The sequence below is a fragment of the Lissotriton helveticus genome, chromosome 1_1 (assembly GCF_964261635.1).
Source record: "Lissotriton helveticus chromosome 1_1, aLisHel1.1, whole genome shotgun sequence".
Classification (NCBI taxonomy): Eukaryota; Metazoa; Chordata; class Amphibia; order Caudata; family Salamandridae; genus Lissotriton; species Lissotriton helveticus.
This window is the reverse complement of record NC_136057.1, coordinates 28,485,237-28,504,711: the sequence shown is the minus strand read 5'-3', so window position 1 is coordinate 28,504,711 and position 19,475 is coordinate 28,485,237. Positions and strand designations below refer to the sequence as shown.

General features: G+C 46.9%; 1 protein-coding gene across 1 annotated transcript in view; it reads left to right on the top strand.

The window, feature by feature from the left end:
- Nucleotides 1–925: 925 nt before the first annotated feature.
- The window catches only part of LOC144766997 (membrane-spanning 4-domains subfamily A member 12-like), a 162,295-nt gene continuing 143,745 nt past the window's right edge, over nucleotides 926–19,475 (top strand). Inside the window, exon 1 of the mRNA XM_078650662.1 lies at nucleotides 926–1,063. The gene's annotated coding sequence lies outside the window, so the exon portion shown is untranslated. The remainder of the gene's footprint in view (nucleotides 1,064–19,475) is intronic.

Genomic DNA, 19,475 nt, shown 5'->3' with positions numbered 1-19,475 from the left:
AACACATATTTGTGATCATGCAACATATTATAATTGTGTTTAGGACACAAAAATATTGTGGAAAAAATACAGTTGACCCTTCAATTGCTGCAAAAGAAACGTGCACCCGGGTCAGCTGGCTTTACACAAACATCTGTACAAGACAGAGGCAAACAGGGCGAGCGGTTTAGGGTTAAGTGGCGCCGCGGGCGCGAGCAGGTGACACTTCAGCATCCATCCAGCATTACAGGATTTCCTAAACACACAGGGCCTTATTTATGAAGGCCTTGCGCCACCGATGCGTCACTTTTTCCCATTTTAAAAGTGACGCATCGGTGGCGCAAGGCCTTCATAAATAAGGCCCACAGCTTTTATCGTTATTCATAAGTTTTGGTTCTCTCTGGGTATGTTCTCAGCGCCTTGCACCGCCAAAGCTACATTTTGTAAAGTAACAGTTATTTATCGTTTCTCCCTTTCAGTGTCACGCTAAGGTGAGCCCACTCAGTGCTGTCTTTTTGTTAAGAGGTTGTTTGGAGAAAAGTTACTCTTTATTACTTTTGAAAACTGAAGAGATATGCACACTGGGTGACAGACACCCCCTTTCTAACTTTGTAAGCCCGGAATTTTTCCCGTTTTGGTAACCAGTAGATTTTCTTTTCTATAACTGTAAAAAAATATATAATTTTCCTTCCTTACTCTTGCAAAAAAAAAAAAAAAACGCCACAACCCCCATTCTTTACGAAGGTCAGACAGACCTATTGGCTTTGCCAATGCTTGTTCCTTCTGTGGTGCAAAAAATAGCTTACCCCCCTTGCCATCCCAGCTCCATTCCCTTGGTGTCAGAGGGATTCTTCGGTTTTGTAATCTGACTTCCTGGTGGCCGCCATGTTTTATTGCCGGCTGTTGTCTCAGCCAAGGCTTCTTGGAATAAGCTACCTTTGACAGTCTGCTGGCGTCGAGGCCACGCTCCAGTGTACATTGAACCACATATATCCACTCCCTGTCACCTGCACTCCCAGGTGCAAAGAGTGCATTGTGGGAGTCGACAGGACGGAGGAGACGCGGCCGGCTCTGCTCCGGAGAGGTAGGGTCCTTTCCTAAGTTCATATCTGGTCTAAGGCATGAATGAATAAATGAATGATTTACTTGTAAACGTCACTGTCGATTCTACCCCCCACTGCATACCTTAGCTGGGGAGAAGATGCACCTCGAATTCAGAAAAAGGAGTGTTTTTAGGTTTTTCCTGGAAAGAAAGGGTTTTCACAACATAAGTGAGGTCCCATTAGGGGTTCAAACTGCCTCATTGTCAGCTGGGGTCTGCTGGCCATCCTGATAACCTTGGCTAGCTGGCCCAGAGTGCTGGCTATCCTAATTTCCTTGGCTAGCTGGCCCAGGCTGCTGGCCATCCTGATATCCTTGGCTAGCTGGCCCAGTCTGCTGGCCACCGCGACCTCCTTGGCTAGCTGGCCCAGGCTGCTGGCCATCCTGATATCCTTGGCTAGCTGGCACAGGCTGCTGGCCACCGCGACCTCCTTGGCTAGCTGGTCCAGTCTGCTGGCCACCGAGACCTCCTTGGCTAGCTGGCCCAGTCTGCTGGCTATCCTGATAACCTTGGCTAGCTAGCCCAGACTGCTGGCCACCAAGACCTCCTTGGCTAGCTGGCCCAGTCTGCTGGCCACCAGGACCTCCTTGGCTAGCTGGCCCAGTCTGCTGGTCATCCTGATATCCTTGGCTAGCTCGCCCAGTCTGCTGGCCACCAGGACCTCCTTGGCTAGCTGGCCCAGGCTGCTGGCCATCCTGATATCCTTGGCTAGCTGGTCCAGGCTGCATGCCACCTGGACCTCCTTGGCTAGCTGGCCCAGGCTGCTGGCCATCCTGATATCCTTGGCTAGCTGCCCCAGGCTGCTGGCCATCCTGATATCCTTGGCTAGCTGGCCCAGGCTGCTGGCCATCCTGATATCCTTGGCTAGCTGGCCCAGGCTGCTGGCCATCCTGATATCCTTGGCTGGCTGGCCCAGAGTGCTAGCCATCCTGATATCCTTGGCTGGCTGGCCCAGAGTGCTGGCCATCCTGATATCCTTGGCTAGCTGGCCCAGAGTGCTGGCCATCCCGATATCCTTGGCTGGCTGGCCCAGGCTGCTGGCCATCCTGATATCCTTGGCTAGCTGGCCCAGTCTGCTGGCCACCAGGACCTCCTTGGCTAGCTGGCCCAGTCTGCTGGCCATCCTGATATCCTTGGCTAGCTGGCCCAGTCTGCTGGCCATCCTGATATCCTTGGCTGGCTGGCCGAGGCTGCTGGCCATCCTGATATCCTTGGCTGGCTGGCCCAGTCTGCTGGCCATCCTGATATCCTTGGCTAGCTGGCCCAGGCTGCTGGCCATCCTGATATCCTTGGCTAGCTGGCCCAGTCTGCTGGCCACCGCGACCTCCTTGGCTAGCTGGCCCAGGCTGCTGGCCATCCTGATATCCTTGGCTAGCTGGCCCAGTCTACTGGCCACCAGGACCTCCGTGGCTAGCTGGCCCAGTCTGCTGGTCATCCTGATATCCTTGGCTAGCTTGCCCAGTCTGCTGGCCACCAGGACCTCCTTGGCTAGCTGGCCCAGGCTGCTGGCCATCCTGATATCCTTGGCTAGCTGGCCCAGTCTGGTCCCATGGACCCTGCCTGGGCCAGCTGGCCAAGGAGGTCCTGGTGGCCAGCAGAGTTGCGTTCTGCTTCTGGGGTCTTGCCCGGGAAGCCCTTAAACATTGATCAGCGGGCCGCCAACGAGGGCCAGGGTTTGACGGGTAGCCGGAGTGGTGAGATTTACCAAGGCTCTACCAACTCGGGTGAGCCGACAAGTATGGTGGGGAGCTGGCGGACAGATTCCGGTTGCGGTGTTCAATCCCGGGCTAGGGTCTAGCTGGGGCCAATGATTGGCCACAGTAGACCGACCCCAGAAGGGACACGAAACCGGTCATGATCTCACTTGAATAGTTAAATTTTTCTTGGTTGCACAGGAACAAACTAGTTATGTCCAGGTGACTCCCAAGTACTAGAGTCTCTGGTAAGGCCAGGTCTCACTTGTGAAGGAAATTGTAAATACTGTGGTTAATGAGCAAATATGGATGATTTACAATGTTGTGTGTGTGTGTGAATTAAATACGGCCGGTGGTCCTACGGCCCCAAACCCAAAGAGCTGGTGTCTGGCTTTGTCCTTAACACTGATGGTTGTAGGAGGGGTATCACTGGGACATCGGCGACTCCCTGGCCGTACAGGGTTGGGGTGATGCAGTTCCAGGCGGTTCACGGCTGCCTGCAGGAGATAGACTTAGAGATTTGGTGGCCAATGTGAGCCGAGCTGAGAAGAGTCGAAAGCGGAGTTGGTGGTCACTGAGTAGCAGCCTCTCCTCTGGGAAGGGAAGAGGAGGCTGGCACAGTGGTGCTGGTCAGACATTTAATCTGGATGCCAAGAATTCGTTCATTGGGCAGGCATGTTTCTCAGCCTTCCACCTTAGTTCTCCTTTGGATTGACTAGTGCATGATGGGCGGCTTTTGGACTCAAGGGAGGTTGAGAGGGAATCAACAGACTCTGAAGACATCTGTTGCTCTTGACTGATTCATAACAACAAAACAAGAGCTGGGCACCGGATCTGAGCTGAAGCAAAACCGCCCTAGTCTGGGCTTCTAGTTGTCATGAGGCCATGGAGTGTTTTTGGTATCCGTAAAGGAAGCCAAGTCACAGATGTTGTACTTGTACCGAACACTCATCGGGGAAAATCATGCAAGGTCGATACTAAGCAAAGCTTAGGGGGAGGCGGCAGGACGCAAGTCCGTCCGCCATCGTAATCGGCCCCTATGTTTGCTGTGAAATGTTACATATGTTTGTTATGAAGGTTTGGTCCCTCAAGGTTGGAAGGGGGAACCGTGTATTGGGTCTGTTCAGGCGAAATGTAAACTCAGCTGTGTCCTTTGCGTGGTCTGGATTACTCGGGGTGCCCAACATGCTTATCCATTTATCTACACATTACAGCAATAGCAACGCCTAACACATACACGTATGTCTCCTGGAACATTCGAGGATTGGGATATGTGCATAAAAGGCATAGATTACTGGCGCAACTCAATCGCAGAAAAGCTAACTTGGTGTTCTTGCAGGAGACTCACCTGATAGAAGCGGAGGTAATTAAAAAAAAAAGAAATGGAGGGGTCAATTTTACTATACATCTTATTCGGCATTCGCAAGGGGAACTCCAATATGGATTAGAAATGGTGTCCCCTTTAAACCAATAGAGCAAAAGAAGGATGGTTTGTCTGCTATATGGTTGTATTCATACATACCGAATAAAGCATTTTGAAAATTGAAATTGAAGAAGGATGGTAATGGCAGATATATATTAGTGCGAGGTACACTAGATGGTGAGAATGTGGTTATAGGAAGCATATATGCCCCAAATTCAGATCACGACAAATTCCTAGAGACCATCACTCCCCATTTACTGACAGTGGCGTTGGCATATTGGAAAGGGGCGTTGCTCTACACAAAGAGACTGCCCTTGTATGCCCCTAACATCCCGCTGCTTGGTTTGCCACTACAATCGGGCACCATCACTAACAGGAGAATTAAGGCGTGAACTGATGAAGGGGTTCATAGTATAGGGGATTTCTTCGTGGACTGTTCTCTTTTAACACATGATGCATTTGTGCGAGGACATGGAGTGTCCAACACATTGTTTTAGATTCATGCATATATTTCACGTTATATCCGCGTGATGTGGGCCCCGACCGGGCAGGAAACTCTAACGCATGAGTTAATAAACATGCAATATTTAATGGGTAATGGCAGTCATATCACGAGATGGTTATATAGGTGGGTACGAGGGGTAGTGGAGACTCCCCTACAATCCACTAGAGATAAATGGGACATTGATGTGGGCCATGTCCTCACTGACAAAGATTGGGAAGCAATACTAGAATATCCAAGAAAGACCTCCAGGAATCCAAAATGTAAGTTCATTCAGCCAATGATTGTACATAGAGCCTATCTAACGCCGCATAGACTGCATGCGCTGTACCCTGAAGTGTCGGATAGCTGCCCAAGGTGCCCTGCACCACAAGCGAAATTGTTTCATATGTTATGTAGCTGCCCTAAAATAATACACTACTGGTCAGAAGTGCATAAAATACTGCATGAAATTGCCCCAATATGAAATGACGACTCTCCAGAAGATTGTATTCTAGGATTGGGACCTAAAGGTAAAAAGTCTGGCCCTTCGCGCCAATTTTTGAATCTTGCCCTTATATTGGCCAAACAAAATCTCACAATGAGGTGGAAAGCTGCGAAAACGCCTAGTGTAGTTGACTGGCACACATAAATGGTTCGATGGGGTAGGGCAGAGGGCGCTGAAATCAAGCGAGAAGAACAAAGAGGGCTGCGTAAAAAGTTGATATCACTGGACTGGAATGCAATGATGGAAGAATTTGCAGCCATGGACATCCACATGGGATGATAATATTGACTTTATTTAACGTCTTTGGGCAATGCTTTATGGATATGGCAGGGGACATTATACGTGCATTCAGCATCCCAACATTTGCTGTCATGTTAGGTGAATCATGATCGCAAATGGGGGCCCTACTGTCTTTAGGATCGCGCTCATGAAATGACAAGGGGCCCGATTCACAGAACTAACTTAAGACAAAATCCTAAACTTACTACCATTTTCGTATTCACAGAAGGCAATTACTCATTTTGGTATTCACAGAAGACACTTACTCATTTCGGTATTCACAGAATTTAGGAGTCCTAACTTTAGGACTCCTAAATGCCTTCTGTGAATACCGAAAGTCCTAAAGTTAGGATTTTTCTCAGTTTAGGAGCAGTAAAGTTAGGACTCCTAACTTTAGAACTCCTAAATGCCTTCTGTAAATACCGAAAGTCTCACAATTAGGATTTTTCTCAGTTTAGTAGTAGTAAAGTTGAGAAAAATCCTAATTTTAAGACTTTCGGTATTCACAGAAGGAATTTAGGAGTACGAAAGTTAGGAGTCCTAACTTTACTACTACTAAATTGAGAAAAATCCTAATTTTAAGACTTTCAGTATTCACAGAAGGCGTTTAGGAGTCCTAAAGTTAAGAGTCCTAACTTTACTACTACTAAGTTGAGAAAAATCCTAACTTTAAGGCTTTCGGTATTCACAGAAGGCATTTAGGAGTCCTAAAGTTAGGACTCCTAACTTCTGTGAATACAGAAATGAGTAAGTGCCTTCTGTGAATACCAAAATTGTAGTAAGTTTAAGATTTTGTCTTAAGTTAGCTCTGTGAATCGGGCCCATAGTATTGGTCATACAGCTGAGTTGATGGGTGGGGTGGGAGGGGAATTCTTTGTTAATTGTTCACGTTTCAGTATAATGGATGGAATAGCATTGCTGGGAATAGACGATTAATCAATAATATGTAAGACGATGATAGGAACCACAATAGGTCATTCATGAGCACACATTGGAGGTCCGAAGTGTTTCATATAAGACATGTTGTTTCGCAGGATTACAATGTGCTCTGTAATAGCATTACTGGTCTATAAGTACTACGATGTATGTCCTTACCACTAATACATTGTTGTACCATGATATTTTTTATGTTTAAAATTCAATAAAAATCTGTTTAAGAAAAATACATTTTACATTTCAGCAACATGACCAAAATGATCTTAAACTATGAAACGTTTGAAACCATTACAGATACATTAGTGAGAAGACAAAGCAAAGGTCATTGGCCTTAACCATGAGGTGCAGGGTCAAGACTGATTTGCATATGGCTGGGTCCAAACTGAAATGGCATGGTGAGCAAAGAAACGATGGAATTAGGCCCAGATCTCTGTACTGGGGTGAATGTATGACATTGTTCAGCATTCCATCCATCAATTGTTCTTTTGGTACGAAGCGAGAGAAAACCGAATTGAGGGTGAGCGCATCAGACACCCAGGGGCATATTACCAAGCCTGGCGATATTAGATTATCGCTGCTTTAGCGGCCGTTTTCGGACGCTAAGCGGTGATAATTATATCGCCCTATTAGCAAGCTGTCGCTAACTGATGTTAGCGACAGCTTTGAGGCGATAGCGATATGTATCGCTAATGAAATGCAAAGGGGGCGTACCCAACCTGATAGCAACTGAAAGCAGTCGTTAACATCGCTATCGCCTATTAGCAAGGCAGGCGTTGCGATGAAAATATTCGCGCTAAGCGCGAATATCTCCAAAAGCTAACGCCTGCTCAGACCACTTCTTAGCCTGTATATCCAATGGAAGTTGGATATTCAGGTTAAGAACCTATTGGCGTAAATGCTTGAATATCGCTGGATTCCCAGCGATATTCACGCATTTCGCCGCTATCGCCGGATATTTTATCGCTTTAGAGCTAAACGTTGCTAATAGCACGTTATGTCTGCGATAATATCCGGCGATGCGCGGCGATAAAAAAAAACTCGCTAAGCCCATTTAGCGATAAATATCGCTAGTTGTTGGTAATATGCCCCAAGAGCTTGTGCCTAGAAGACAGACATCCATACTTCCAGAGGATAGTTAGACAGCAGAGGTTGGATACCGTTTGTAAATGTGGGTCTCTCAGATGCTGCAGGCATTATTGGTTCAGAGATCCACAGACACCAAGAGGCAGCTTGAGAGAAAGAAGGATGCTGTACTGATGTCATCTTCAAAGCCAGACTCTACTTTAGGACCAGAATCTTCCTACTTCTGAGTCCTCATTTGCCACCAATAAACCAGAGGAGGTTGGAGAGAGAAGGTGCTGTGTTGAGATGCAATGCTTTGGTTTGAAATCTATGGCTGCTATTGGTACCATCCTGACTCCTGCAGAGGTGGTCGCTCCCCACGCTCCCTGATATCGTAGCGCTGGACTGCTACATTGCCTGCTTTTAAATTGTGCCAGATTGGTATCGTAGCGCAGCGCTGGACTGCTACATTGCCTGCATTTTCAATTGTGCCACACTGGTATCGTAGCGCTATATCGCATTGCCTGAGTGTTTGCATCGCGTTGTTTCGCTTTTGTTTCTGCTGCCATTTTGTTGTTTGTTTGCCTCCCAGCCCGTCCCTCCACCCCGCTCCTGCCTCCCAGCTGCTCCTCCCTCGCTCCACCCCCCTCCACTATCCACTTATGACAGATGCTTTTGCGCGCAGCGTTCACGCGCAGCGCACGCCAAAGGTAAGCCCGTCTACGCCCGTCCGCGCCTGGACCGCGCCCAGTGCCAGACCCCCTGGCCCCCGCAAAATACACTCCACCCACGTAACGTACGACGCCGCTACCCTCTCAGCACTTAACCCCGGCCGACTCCCAAACTGCTACCAAGCCGCCCCAGGACACACCCATGGACCCTTCACCTGCCACTCCTGCAAGCTCGACTGCATCAGGACCCACACCAATTCCACAAACTCCAAGCAGAGCTCTGACACTAACCACCTGAAGTGCATCCTGCTCAACACCCGCTCGGTCCACAGACACGCCATTGAACTTTGGAACCTACTCGACACCACATCGCCGGACGTCGCCTTTCTTACAGAAACCTGGATGAACGCCTCATCTGCGCCCGACATCGCCATAGCCATCCCGGACGGCTACAAGATCATCCGAAAGGACTGCATCAACCAAACAGGAGGAGGAATCGCCATCATTCATAAGAACACCATCCGCATCACGACCAGTTCCGATGACAACCTCAGAACCGCCGAACACCTTCACTTCCAGATTCACATCGACCCTAAGACCACACTCAGAGGCACCCTCATCTATAGACCACCTGGACCCCGCACACAATTCAGCGAAGACATCACTGACTTCATCAGCCCTCACGCCCTCCCCTCCGAGGACTACATTCTACTGGGAGACCTCAACTTCCACCTGGAAAAGAACAACAACAGCAACACCACCACCCTTTTGGACAACCTCGCCAATCTCGGACTCAAACAACTTGTTAACACCACCACCCACTTTGCAGGGCACACGCTCGACCCAATCTTCACTTCCAGCAAGCACATCTCCTTTAATCACACCACAGCTCTCCATTGGACGGACCACAGCTAAGTTCACTTCAACTACAAAAAGACTACGACCCACAACCACCCACAACCAATTCCTCGGAGAAACTGGAATAAAATTACCACCGACCAGCTCTTCACATCGCTTCACCAAAACCCTCCTGCAAAATCATCGGACCCAAACCAAGCAGCCACCAACCTCACACAATGGATCACCCACAGTGCTGACGAATTAGCACCCTTGAAAAACCATCAAATCAAGCAAGGCAGCAAAAAAGCCCCCATGTTTAATGATGACCTTAAGAAATCCAAGAAGGTCTGTCGCACCCTCGAGAAAGCCTGGCGAAAAAACCCAACCACTGACAACCTGGCCACCTTCAAGACGCCACCCGCAAACACCACCAACTGATCCGATCCACCAAGAAATCATCATTCAAGGATCGACTCGACAACAGCGCCCACAACAGCAAAGAACTATTCAACATCGTCAAAGAGTTTACCAATCCCACCGCGGGCACCAACGACATCACTCCCTCCCAAGACCTCTGCGACTCCCTAGCCTCTTTCTTCCACAACAAAATCGCTGATATACATAACAGCTTTGGAGACCAGCCCACCCCACCCACCTCCGAACTAAAACCCCCCTCCAACAATATTTGCGCCTGGAACCCAATCACCACTGAAGACACCATCCGCCTGATGAACACCATTCACTCAGGATCGCCAACTGACCCATGTCCCCACCACATTTTCAACAAAGCAGACTCCATTATCGCACCCCATCTCCGAGACGTCATCAACTGCTCCCTCAACTCCGCCACCTTCCCGGATAGCTGGAAACATGCCGAACTCAGCGCCCTCTTGAAGAAACCCACAGCAGACCCCACTGAACTTAAGAACTACCGCCCCATTTTGCTCCTCCCATTCCCTGCCAAAGTCATTGAGAAAGCCGTCAACAGTCAACTCGCCTACTTCTTCGAATCCAACAAATCCCTCGACCCTTCACAGTCCGGCTTCCGAGCCAAACACAGCACCGAGACCACCCTCATCGCAGCAACAGACGACATTCGAACTCTACTGGACAACAGAGAAACTGCTGCCCTCACCCTACTCGACCTCTTCGCAGCCTTCGACACAGTCTGCCATAGCACCCTCATACAATGCCTCAGCAACGTCGGAATACAAGGAAAAGCATTGGACTGGATAATCTCGTTCCTCGCCGGAAGAACCCAGAGAGTCCGCCTCCCCCCTTTTAGATCAGAGGCCACCGAAGTCATCTGTGGCGTACCCCAAGGATCTTCACTCAGTCCTACCCTCTTTAACGTATACATGAGTCCCCTCGCATCCATTGCACGCCAACACAACCTCAACATTATCTCCTACGCAGACGACACTCAGCTGATCCTATCCCTCACCAAAGACCCAAACACCGCCAAAACCAACCTACACGAAGGGATGAAAGAAGTAGCCGAGTGGATGAAGAACAGCCGTTTAAAACTAAACTCGGACAAAACGGAAGTCCTCATCTTAGGATCTTCCCCCTCCACCTGGGACGACTCATGGTGGCGGCCGGCCCTGGGAACCGCACCCATACCAACGGACCACGCACGTAACCTGGGCTTCATCCTGGACTCCTCCCTCTCGATGACCAGACAAGTCAACGCCGTCTCATCATCATACTTCAACATCCTACGTATGCTCAAAAAAATCTTCCGTTGGATCCCCACCGAAACAAGAAAGACGGTCACCCATGCACTGGTTACAAGCCGACTGGACTACGGAAACACCCGCTACGCCGGAACCAAAGCCAAACTACAGAAAAAACTCCAACGCATCCAAAACGCCTCAGCCAGACTCATCCTAGACATCCCCTGCCAAGCTCACATTTCCGGTCACCTGAAAGACCTCCACTGGCTCCCCGTCAACAAGAGAATAACGTTCCGCCTCCGCACCCACGCACACAAAGCCCTCTACGACCTAGGACCCGAATACCTCAACACGCACCTGTCCTTCTACACCCCCACCCGCCAACTTTGATCTGCCAATCAAGCCCTCGCCGCAATTCCACGCATCCAAAGATCCACCATGGGAGGAAGATCCTTCTCCTACTTAGCGGCCAAGACCTGGAATTCCCTCCCCACCCACCTCCGCCTCACACAGAACCACCTCTCCTTCAGAAAACAACTAAAAACTTGGATATTTGATAAGTAAAGCTCCCCCCTCCCTCAAGCGCCTTGAGACCCTCTGGGTGAGTAGTGCGCTATACAAATTTAGACTTGAATTGACTTGACTTGACTGGAAACTGCTGAGGATTCGGTGGGCGTGCGCAAACCTCCTAGTAAACGAAAGACGCTCAGCTGTGGAACGGAGAATAGCTTTGAGTTCAAAGCCAAATGTGGTAGACTGCTAGAGCGGCGTTTACAAAGGCGAAGCAGTCCAGAATCAGAGCATGAGCTGCAGATGATTGGAGGTCAGGGATGGTTTCATATTTTGGAAAGCCATTAGGTGAAAATTAGACACTTGGGCTTCATTTATATAAGGGAATCAGAAAGAGGGATGGGTCTAATGTAAGCCAGAGTGATGTTAGAATAGTTTGAAGAGATGGTGGGTCGTTGACAATTTTCAAGCATCTCTGGATCAAAACTGTTTTTTAAGTTTAATATATAAATTAAGAAGTAAGTCATGTTGGGGTTGAGTTTAAGGAACGTTTTGCCCATCCAGGAATGCATCTTTATGAGGATAGAGCAAAGAGTGATCTCATCATGTAATGAAGAGTTTTTAAGAATCATGTTTATTATGGATTTGTGACATCAACTAACTCAAACTCTGCAGTCAGTGGCTGAAAATGCAAGTTGAAAAGCCTTGAGATGAAAGTGGAACCTTGCGGAATCCCCACCCGTTATTTCTGCATCAAGATCTGAGATATTTCTGCAACACGTAAATATTTGGGTTAAACTTATAGAGGAAAAAGAAGGGAATCTGTCTAAAAATGAACATTGGATCCCGTGCAGTGTTGAGGTACAGACAGGGTCCGCGGCCATGAGATCCGGAAACACGAAGATGCAGGAGTTACCCACATCAAGTATCTGATGAACATCATCGAGTGCCTTTGATGTGCTCGTTTCAGCGCTGCAACCCTCATGCACCCCAAGAGGCCCTCAGAATTGGTGTATGAGGTTTAAGATAAAGAGACGCATCTACCTATGGTTTTGCATAACCACCGGAGACTGGATACTGGTTGGTAGTTGGACAGCACATCCGGGTCAGGTTTTGCTTTCTTTATAGGGTGGTAGAATTTGTTCATATTTCAACATTACTTTTACTAATAAACCGCCAGCAGTCGCTGAGATCCTGGCAAACTATCCGTCAATCTCCAACTATTCCACCAGCCGCGGCCCGCGGAGGTAAGAGTGATGGGGCCGGGTCGGGGGGGGGGGGTTTCAACAGACGATGACGAGAGAAAAATTAATTATTTATTCAATTTTACCTTATCATCATCCGTAAACCCCTCCACCTTTTCCCCCCCACCCCGACCCGGCTCCACTGCTCTTACTTACACGGGCCGCGGCTGTTTTCCAACCACAGAAAAATCATGGAAATTGATGTTTTGAGACAACCTGATCTTTTCGATTATCTTCGTTCACGATTCTGGCTCTCAAGGGGCACAGAGTCCTCTTTTCTAGCATGAGACAAGTGTTCTTCCTCTACTTGGCCCAGTACAAAAAGTGGCTTTAATGCTTCTCAACCAATCTCCCACCTATTTCATGGTGGACCACAGAACGCTTATGAAGATTAGGCAGATTAAAATGTTTCTTGCTTTATTGTTCTGCTTTTTTGTTACTGGACTTAGTGTTGTGTTGTGTTTACCTTTCCCTGCGCCAGGACGCTCCTTCGCTGGAGCAGCTGTGCGCATTAAAATGCAAATAACATAACATAACATAACAGGTGTGTTGAGTTTTCTCCTAGCTTTGATGAAATCCCTTCTTTCCAGTCATAGCAAAGAAGTCAGGATTCTTCTTACCCTCAATGCCCCAATCATGGCCGACAAGATAGCAATAGTCATTTATCTTCTTCCCAGTGGGAAAATCCTGGGTCCAAACAGCCTGCCAGCGACTTCTTCCACTGCCAGGCAGACATCCTTACCCCTCACTTGCTGAAGCCATACACAGAAGCGCTAGAATTGGGACACCTCCTCCTGACCCAGAGGAGTCCCTGATAGCGCCCATCCACACCTCTCCCTTCCACTGGTGCTCCCGGTGAAGGCACGGGTGATGATCCTCTGCAACTATTTTGGGCATTTTCCTTGTAGGCAAACTCTGCCTCCCACCATGTACCAACCAGGAAACAACATTCAGATACTGCACACTTAATCAACCAAAGCACATTCAAATGGATAAAACAAGGCAGCATTCACTGGAGTCCAGAGCTCTAATCTGCCGCATGTCCTTGACAAGGATCTTGCATCCATGTGAAAAACATTTTGCGATTGCAACCGCTGCGATTTGTCAGAAAATTATTTCCACCTCGCAAAGTGGGGTTTGCAGCCCAATATGAACGTAAAAGCGGTGTCTCCTCCTATATGAGAGTGGCATTGGTATGTACAAGTGTCTCACTACCGCCAACTGTGGTCTCAATCCATTCATCTGGTACTGAAACCTCAAAGGTGGTAACTAATTCACGAAGGGGTAGAAGTCCCCTTTGTGAATCCGGGCAGCCAACCTCAGGATTCACAAACAGGAAACACCTTTTTACAGGAACAATGGTTCCTTTAAGCAACATGGGCTGCTTTAAAAAAAAGTTTCCCTCTGGAGGATGCACGCCCAGGGATGGTTTTTCTGCTGTTCTTTGCAGTCCACTTTCTTAGTGTTTGTAACCGATCACATCAGGTCTCAGATAGTGACCTGACTACATAATATTCCTTAGACAGGTCACTCTGCGACCCCTGCAACTGGAGGCTTTACAATGTGCCCTATTAAAACATTATTTGCATCGCAAGTTTCATAAAATTTGGTGCACATATTGTGACCACTTTTTGTGGCCTATTTCTTAGTAAATTAGGACCTTAACCAATATCAAGATAGATATAATTAAGAAAGCACTTGAATCCTAACCCCCAGATGCATCAATAACCCATTTTGCTATTCCTTAATAGCGAAAAATAACGATTCGCTATTAAGGAATAGAAAAATGCAATGCATGAAGAAATCACAAAAAAAATAGCGATTTCTTAAAATTCCTCTATTGCGACTCGCAAATTGCGAATCACAATTAAGGAATACCTATCCATTCATTCCTATGGGCCCAGAGGCCCATAGGAATGAATGGGAAGACATTATCAATTTGCGATTCGCAAATTAGTTAATCGCAAATTGAGAATGCGATTTAAAGGGTGCAGGGGTGTCCAAAGGGCACGTGTGTGCGCAACATGGAACTTTGAAAAATGCACTTTGGTGCATTTTTCAAAGTTTTTGCAAATTACCATCAAGTTCAACTTCATGGTAATTTGCAAGCCCTATTAGCGAAATCGCTATTTTTTTTAACTTTAATGCATTGCATTTAAGGAATCTCAAATTGAGATTCCTTAAATGCAAGTAATCGCAATTTTGCGATTTTTGCATTTGGGATGATACATCCCAAATGCAAAAATACCGGTCGCAAAGGGGCAGATTCTGAGAATCTGCCCCTTTGCGAGTGGATTTTACCTTGATGCATCTATGCCTAAATGTTTTAAACTCACTCAATTTATGTTTGTGCAGGAAATTGGTCACCACCAGTGAAGAACGTTGTGTAAGGTGATCCAGTAAGGTGGGAAAGGCAGTCACTGATCAGACTCTAAGGTTCTTTGTGCATAGCTGAGGTAGACTAACCCTAAAAGACTTTCACCAGAGATAGGAAGCACTTTACAAATCTTCCAACTAAATAAATAAGCAAACAGTAGTTAGATTTCTTATGTACTGAGTTTCAAAAGGCTGAATTTCATCCATAGTTTGATGGTGGGCTGGCAGGATTCTAGCCATCATGGTGGTTTTGCTTCATGGTGATGTTAGGGTCTTTCGATACCGCCTCCGGGTCTCTGTGAGTCCTATTTTCATCGTGAACACTAATCTGGAACCTGTGCTGCCCTTCAGTGTTCATTCAAAGGCTTTCCAAACCCTCTTGAAATCAGATCCACTCCAGATTCCATTCCAGGGTTTACTTGTCAGCCACTAGTGCATAATGGTACGTGTATGCCTTACCCAAGTGTGAGAGCCGGAGAGGAGACTTTGGGGGAATCTTATCATACTTGGAACTCTGTCTTACCACTTCTAGCAGGCCTGTGTGTTCCCTGGCAAGAATCATGATGTATTATCCCCTCAGTGCACTCCTTCAAGAGCTGGAGGAGGGACATTAACTGCTCTCACCTGGTCTGTGCGGAAGCCTGGCACACCTGCTCTGAGTTCCAATCTCCAGGCCCGATTCACAGAACTAACTTAAGACAAAATCCTAAACTTACTACCATTTTGGTATTCACAGAAGACACTTACTCATTTTGGTATTCACAGAAGACACTTACTCATTTTGGTATTCACAGAAGGCACTTACTCATTTCGGTATTCACAGAAGTTAGGAGTCCTAACTTTACTACTCCTAAACTGAGAAATATCCTAACTTTAAGACTTTTGATATTCACAGAAGGCATTTAGGAGTCCTAAAGTTAGGACTCCTAACTTCTGTGAATACCGAAAGGAGTGAGTGCCTTCTGTGAATACTAACACGAGTAAGTGCCTCTGTGAATACCAAAATGAGTAAGTGCCTTCTGTAAATACCAAAATGGTAGAAAGTTTAGGAATTTGTCTTAAGTTAGTTATTATTATTATTATAATTACACTTGTTAAGCGCGCAGCTACCCGGAGGTTTCCCGGCGCTGTGAATTGGGCCCTCCCAGTCTGAATGTGAGCTGGAGGAGCGATTTAATGATTTGATTTGATTTGATTTGCCTGGTTTCTGCATTCAGTGTTGGTGCTTCGGCTGTCGTTAGTGGGAGCTCCTGCTTTCTTCTCCAGTTGTCTACACTGCTGAATCCTTGAAACCTGGAAGGATCCGGAGTACTGCAACTGCTTTTTGCAGTGTCCTGCTTTCTTGTGGCTACCCTGTAGAGCACTGTGCTGTATGTGTTTTCCTTACTTCACAGTTTCACCCTTTTGTCTGCCTATCCTTTCTAGCCTGATTTCTGTATTTTCCCTGTTGAGCTTCTGAGCACGTATTCACTGAGTTAGCAGCAGTTTCCTTTGCTTCCATCTTCTTACTTTCTGTCCTGACTCCCTTCTGAATTCCTGTGTTATTCCATGTATCAGCATGGCTTTACTTGTCTCAGTGCCTGTTGGGTACATCCTCGAGTTCCTTATCCTGGATCCATGTTAAAATGTTGCTATACGAAGAGTACATTACTTGTTCCAGTGCCTGTTGGGAACAGCCTGATCTTGATCCCTGTATTCCTCGGCTCGATTTCTGAAGCCCTCTTCATAAACTCCTTCTTTTTGGTTTCTCCCTGTCTACTTGCTGTGTTGTCAGTCCTGTATTCTGGTTATTCTTTCCTCTCTGGTTTTCTGTTCCATTGCAAATCCAGTCCACTGTCTGTTGCAGTCCAAATCCATGTGCAGTGTGACTTTTGGTTTGGTCTCCAATCGGGTAAGGGAAAGACTTCTGTTGCTGCACCCAGGTTCTTCTGGAGTCCTGCCTGTCTCACTGTTGTTGACAGTATGGGTCCACCTTGCACTGAGTGCAACAGTCTCTATACCCGCAGACCCATCTATGGCTTCTGTATGACCACTGTTAAGAGCAATCTCCTGGTGTAAGTCCATACTGTATATGTGACGCCCCACTACTACTAAGCAGTAAGAGGAAATTCTGGTCTACCAATAACCCTTTCACGTCTCCTAGTGATAGCATGCTCTCCTCTCATATGTCGGCTTCCTCAAAGGCCTTGTAGCAAATTTGTAGGAGGCCAGTTTTGGAGCAGATCCTGACTCTAGAGGGCTGAGTAGGGGAAGAATGTTGATGTGAGAGTAGAGACAGCACAGTTTTTTCTAACCCCGGGCGTAGTGTGCATAGCGGGGATACGCGGCAGTCCACGGAGTTGCAAACATACTCCGGGGAACTCCGCTACGCTACGCCACCCGCCTCCACCCCCACCCCCCATTATAACAAGTAATTAAACATTAATAAAAAATAAATTTCAAACCACTTACCTGTACTGAGGCGTCCCCGGGATGCCCTCCTCTTCTTCACCGTCTCGCTAATCCTTGTGAAAACTGTGCATGCACACGCGCCCGCGCATTTCTTGCGAGATATGCGCATGTGCAGGTGCGCGCTCGTGCACAGTTTTCACAAGGATTAGCGAGACAGCGAAGAAGAGGAGAGCAACCCGGGGACGCTGCAGTACAGGTAAGTGGTTTTAAATGTATTTTTTTTAATGTTAAATTACTTGTTATAATGGCAGGGGTGAAGGTGGGGGCTGGCCAACTACGCTCCGGAGTGTGCAGAGATTTGCCTTCTCCTTGTTCTCCGCAGAACGCGGAGAAAGCAAATCTCCGCACACTCCGCGGGCGGAGCGGAGGTCTCCGCCTGGGGTTAGTTTTTTCCACAATATCCATGTGGTAGTAGATTTATGATTGGGCCAAATTTGTGTTTGGATGATTGCAAGTGGCTTTCTAAAGCACACACTTGATGATGGCTTGTTTAACAGTGACTTGAAGTTTTATTTTTTAATCACAAGTTGATAGCTTGATGAAATTAGTAATTAGCAGGATCAATCAATCAATCAATCAGGGAATTGTAAGCGCACTACTCACCCCTGAGGGTCTCAAGGCGCTGGGGGGAGAGGGGGGTTATGCTACACCATTCAGCCGAAGAGCCAGGTCTTGAGGGTCTTCCTGAAGGTGTTCAGGGAGGGGGCGCGTCTGATGTCTGCCGGTAGCTCGTTCCAGGTCTTGGCGGCGATGTGGGAGAACGATCTTCCGCTTGATCTGGCTCTGTGGATGCGCGGGGGTTTCGGCCAGTGCGAGGTTGGATGATTGATGGTCTCTTTTGGGTACGTGGAAGTTGATTCTGTTGTTGAGGTACCAAGAAGTCTGTACCTTTTTTTAAGAATACAATATTTTCCGGATAACGGTAAATAATCCCGAACTTGATATTATAAGCTATAATGCCTCTGGGAAAGGAACTGTTGTATGTATCTGAGGATGTGTTTGGTGTTTGTTTCAAGCTCGTGTCAATTTGCTTGGTATCTATTTTCCTCTAAGTCATTGGAGATTGTGATTTTCTTTTTAAAAGAAGAATGCTGATAGTTCATCTCTGAATGACTGGATATTAAATTGCAGGTTGTTCTGAGGATGTTGGGAGTTGGAGCGGTAAACAACCTTTACAACGCAACTTTTACCACGCAGTGCCTTTACAACGCAACTTTTACAACGCAAACCATTACAACGCATTGCGCTGGGGGGCGCTCTAGGATAGGGAATAGGTTTAATGTACTATCCAACACCTTCCCTACTATCCACGGGGACTGGAGTTGGAATAGTAAATTAAACAATTCACTATCCAGCGCCTAAAAGCACTATGCGTTGTGAAACTTGCGATGTAAAGGTAGGCGTTGTAAAAGTATGCGTTGTAACGTCATACATCCAGTTGGAGCATCAGAGATTATGTTGAAAACTGGGATGGCCGGATTTCTGAGGGTGGTGTATCTGCAGGTGAAGGGGGTTGTTTTCCGCAGTACAGGCAGCCTTTTGATAATCAGTGGAGATAGTGACATAGTTTATCATTTTCCATTACAAATAAACATATACAGAATGTGCAGGCATGCGGAATAATGAAGTATCAATAAAAGTCTCTTCAATACCAGCCCTACTATGGACTGCATGACAAGATTAAAGGTGATTTATGGCCCTCTACAACTAACTTTATCCCTTTGGTGATTCTTTTTTGATGGCTGTCAGAGAATATTTGTTTTTCTTGTTAACGTGTGTTTTTCTGTATATGGTTATCATGTGTGTTTTGTGAGATGGCAGTGTTAACACTGTGCTGTTGGGCAGTTCACCAGTTTTCCTGTAAAGTGGGTTTTTAGAAAGAGGGAGATAATTTTCTTTAGGAATCTTTTCAAGAAGCTATTGCAGGTGATACTTGATGGCTGGGAAGATGACTGTGTTAGAAATTACTCTGTGGTTGTTACAAGTGTGGCGTTGTAGTCCACAGGTTAAATATGTGTTGTAAGATCAAGTTGTTGTAGTCACAGGAATTTGTGTTCTTTGATGAAGTAGGTTGCAACAGCGAATGACCGGAGAAGTTGAAGAGGGTGTTTCCACTTCTGCAAGGTGCTTCTAGTATTTTGATTGATGTTAAAAGAAGGGAGCATGTCAATCATGTTACTGAGTCATATCACATCTTGGTCTAAATATCAGTCACAGAATTATCATCCCATTGGGTGTGGACT